General features: G+C 36.5%; 1 long non-coding RNA gene across 1 annotated transcript; it reads left to right on the top strand.

The window, feature by feature from the left end:
- The first annotated feature begins 2,474 nt into the window (after nt 1-2,474).
- On the top strand, nt 2,475-3,624 carry LOC125251384. The gene is made up of 3 exons (XR_007180987.1): nt 2,475-2,558; nt 2,647-2,931; nt 3,040-3,624. It is a non-coding gene; the product is annotated as an uncharacterized LOC125251384 (long non-coding RNA).
- Nucleotides 3,625-4,051: the final 427 nt, after the last annotated feature.

Raw genomic sequence — 4,051 nt, 5'->3', positions numbered from 1 at the left:
ACACACAAAGGCATAGCATGGGGCTATTATATGTATACTTTCACACATTATTTGGCTCTATTTTAGAAAAATTGATGATTATCTAATCAAAATATGTGTTACAGTGCCGTTAAAAACTGAAATTGAATAGGCTACATTTCTGATTTGTTATGCTTCTGTCGCTGTATGATGAGAATACAGTTTAAATATGCAACTTTGCCGGATAATGAATGCATAACAGCGAACAAATAGATATAAACTAATGCAAATGAATGGTAACAATCGTGGCATACAGTTTTTTTGTTGTTGTTGTTGTTGTTTTTTAAATGTTAGCATCCTCAGCCTCGACGGCAAACATACTGTTCTCCACTAATGCAGCATCTAGTCAACAAACTAATGACTTTATAGTGATATGAAAACATGTACTGTAGTGTACACTGTATAACATACCGTTTTGTTGTCCGTTTTAAATCGTTTTTGAAGTGACCCGCTCTGTGCAGCGCGCAGCCTCACATCACGTGTCAAAACAAACTATTCGAGGCATCAGTGATAGTTTTTATTTCACCTCTAGAGGTCGCTCTCGTAATGTCTTGTAATGACAGCGCAATTCTCAGCTGCTCCAGCATCGGACGCAACCCGGAAAATGAAATCAACCGCGGTTGTGCGAGTACTTGTTTGCACATGCTTGCTTGCAGTCTGTGTTCTTCCGACTTTATTTTGTAAGTAATGAAAATGCTTTGGGAAAATGTATTGGAGTAAAAGTATACAATTTATTTAGGAAATGTAGTGGAGTAAAAGTAAAAGTTGACAGAAATATAAAAACTCAAGTAAAGTACAGATTCTCCCAAAAAATACTTAAGTAGGCTACTGTAACGAAGTATTATTATAACTGCAAAAGTTAAAATATCTCAAATGATTCTCATGTATTATAAAGCACACACATTCAAACTGAGCTGTTACTTGTTCTAAATTATGGTTATAAAATAGCTAGCTAAATATATATATAACTATAAAGTAAATATTCTTCATATTTCCATCAGTTAATATTTTCATGAGAAATGAGAAGGAAATTTCTCAGAAAAATGCAAAGACATCTAGTATTTAAGCCACACCTTTATAAAGCAGGAAGTTCCTGTGTGTGTTTGTGACTGATCTGCAGTGACTTACAGCTCAAGCACTGAGAGCCTCAACAGAGAACTGATCTGATCTGATTCAACATGGACACATGCTTCATACTGATTCTCATTGTGGGAACAGGTGCGTTATTTACTGAGTAATTAATGAAATTATGAACATAAATATTTACTTTGTTTTCAAATCTCAAACCTCAAAGGCTAAATTTATATTAATTTAGTAATTGTTATTTTTGTTATTAATTGTATATGTGTTTGCAGTATCATTTTGTCAACCTTTCACGAATCAATCACTTTTTTATTGTTCACAGGTTTGGTGACTGGAGACAACATTGAGCCAGATAAAGAGAGAGAAAAAAACAATAAAGAAACAGAAACTGTCAAGCTGAGCTGCTCATATAGTACAAATAGTGAATATGTTTATCTTTACTGGTACAGACAATATCCAAACAAAGAACCTCAATATTTATTATACAGAGGAGCTCGATCACGGAGTGCTTATAAACACACCTCTGATGAACGGTTTCAGTCGACTGCATCAGATTCATCCACTGAACTCACTATTACTGATGTACGTCTGTCAGATTCAGCTCTCTATTATTGTGCTCTAAGAGTTGGAGCCCAGTGATACAAAATATGAAACACGTCGTACAAAAACCTGAAGCTCTTTTCACTTTGAACCGATCTAGTGAAAACCACAATCAAAACCACAATCTATCCAGCCCCAAATGTAATAAAATATGTGGTAACACCTGTGTGAGGCTGAATTATGCCTGTTAACAATATATTTATAATTCACGTTCCATGTGGTTCCTTTTATGAACAAATACATTTTTTAAATATTTTCTTAAGTTCTTAAATGTCATCATGCAGCAATAATGGAGAGCCAGTAGAGGGAGATCAGTTAAACTTCATTTGTGCTGAAATCCCACTTTCTTTCAATATATGACTCTCTGTACTTTTTCTGTGTCTCTCAACAACACTCCTGTTGAGTTCATGGCTCTGCTGACTGATTGGTTGATTCTCCTTAATAACATTCTAGGGAATTGTGTTCTCTTTAGTCTCGCTGCAGCAGTTTTTTGGAGGGACCTTTACAATTTCAGCATGACAAAATATCTCTGTGCACAAAGAAAAGTCAGTAAAGAATGATACAATTCAAAAACTTGTGCTTTCATTATACAGAAAGTAAAACAAACCTTTCGAGTCAGACAGTGATAAAGATTATTTCAGCTTTTGTCTCTGAAAAGAACTCTTTATAATTTAATGAATATGATGTAATTTCAGAAGTTGGCCACTGTGTGTAATAATCTGATGATGATGGAAACTGCTCACTGAAGCTCCTGCTGTAGGTGTGTAACCTCTGGTAAACTTCAGACTAATATTGTGTGCTGAACATAAACATGTTGATCTGATGGAGGAATTTACTTTCAATGGCTGCAGTAATTGGTAAGTAACTTAAATGTATCAAAATTGTATCCTTAGATATTGATATATGAAAACTGATTTGTTTCTTTCCTTTTATATTTCCTGACAGAGTGCAGCACACAAGATTAATCAGCCAACAAGAGTTCAAACAGCGTCTGAACATGACGTGGTCACACTTCACTGCACTTACAGCACCAGTGACCAATACCCTTATCTTTACTGGTACCAGCAGAAAACCAATGGATTCCCAGTTTACAAGCAGTGGGTGGAGCTGATTCACACTGTTGAGAGTGTGAGAGAGTCAAACAGTTATCCAAATACTATTTTTGCCATCACTGTCTGTCTGAAGACATCATGTTTCTCTTTACCTGGATAATATTGCAACTTTGCATGGGTAAGAAATATTTAGCCAATCAGTATCAGCCTCTGTGTGTGTGTGTGTGTGTGTGTGTAGGTGTGTGTTTAATTGTTTGATTAATTAGGGTCCTTTTCTTTTTTACAGGAATTTCTTTTGGTGATACAGTACAACCACTGTTTTCAGAAAAACATGATTTTGAGGGTGAAAATGTGACTCTCTCCTGTAACTACAGTCTCACTAGTGGCAGTAGTGTTACTCTCCACTGGTATCGTCAGTATCTCAGAGGAAAACCTGAATTTTTACTTCATGTTAATGAATATTCAACCACATCTGAACCTGATCTTCGTCTGTTTTCAAAAGCTTCAAAAGAGATCAAACGTGTGGATCTGATCATCTCCTCTGCTGCAGTATCAGACTCTGCTCTGTATTACTGCGCTCTGAAACACAAGAACACTGTAGAAAAACATTTCCTTATCTTAATTAGTGAAAGAAGAAAGATACACAAAGACTAAGAGAACTGTGATTAATATGCATTATGTAGAACAGGTAAATAATTTGATAAATATCTAATGAGGTGCAGAACTGATAAAAGTGAATAGATAAACAAGTAAAATCAATGTGACATTGAATAGTGTATTAAGTGTTCTAATATTTTTAATTATATCAAATCCATACAAAAGTTATGTTTCAAAGCATTATTATGTGTAACACATTGGCCCGGTTTCACAGACAGGGTTTAGATTAAAGGTTATAGAGAGGATTTTTTCATCGACTGAGAATCCAAAGACTGTTAGTGAGTTTTTGAAATGAGCGCATGCGTAAGAACAACCCCCCCTCCTTCACAGCTCATTTCGAGGGAAAGCCTCCCAAAACTCGTGCACGAGTATTGGAACACGAGTGTTTACCACCGGCATTCGCTGTGTCGTGTTAGTGGATTCATTATGTCGGACTCACCGCAGGTAACTCATAATCTGCAGTTGTTACTCCTATCTCCTGACAAAAACATTGCATGCGGCGCCTGTGGAGTGTGGAAAGTTACTGGAGCGCGCAGCCGCGCTCGTCTCTCACAAGGAACGTCATGGCAGTGATTGACAAGCCAGAGGGCCAATCATCGCGTAAACGATTGGCTGATGTTTTTAAGGCCCTACCTCATGCA

This window comes from Megalobrama amblycephala, linkage group LG17 (genome assembly GCF_018812025.1).
Source record: "Megalobrama amblycephala isolate DHTTF-2021 linkage group LG17, ASM1881202v1, whole genome shotgun sequence".
Lineage (NCBI taxonomy): Eukaryota > Metazoa > Chordata > Actinopteri > Cypriniformes > Xenocyprididae > Megalobrama > Megalobrama amblycephala.
This window is presented reverse-complemented; position numbering and strand designations above follow the sequence as displayed.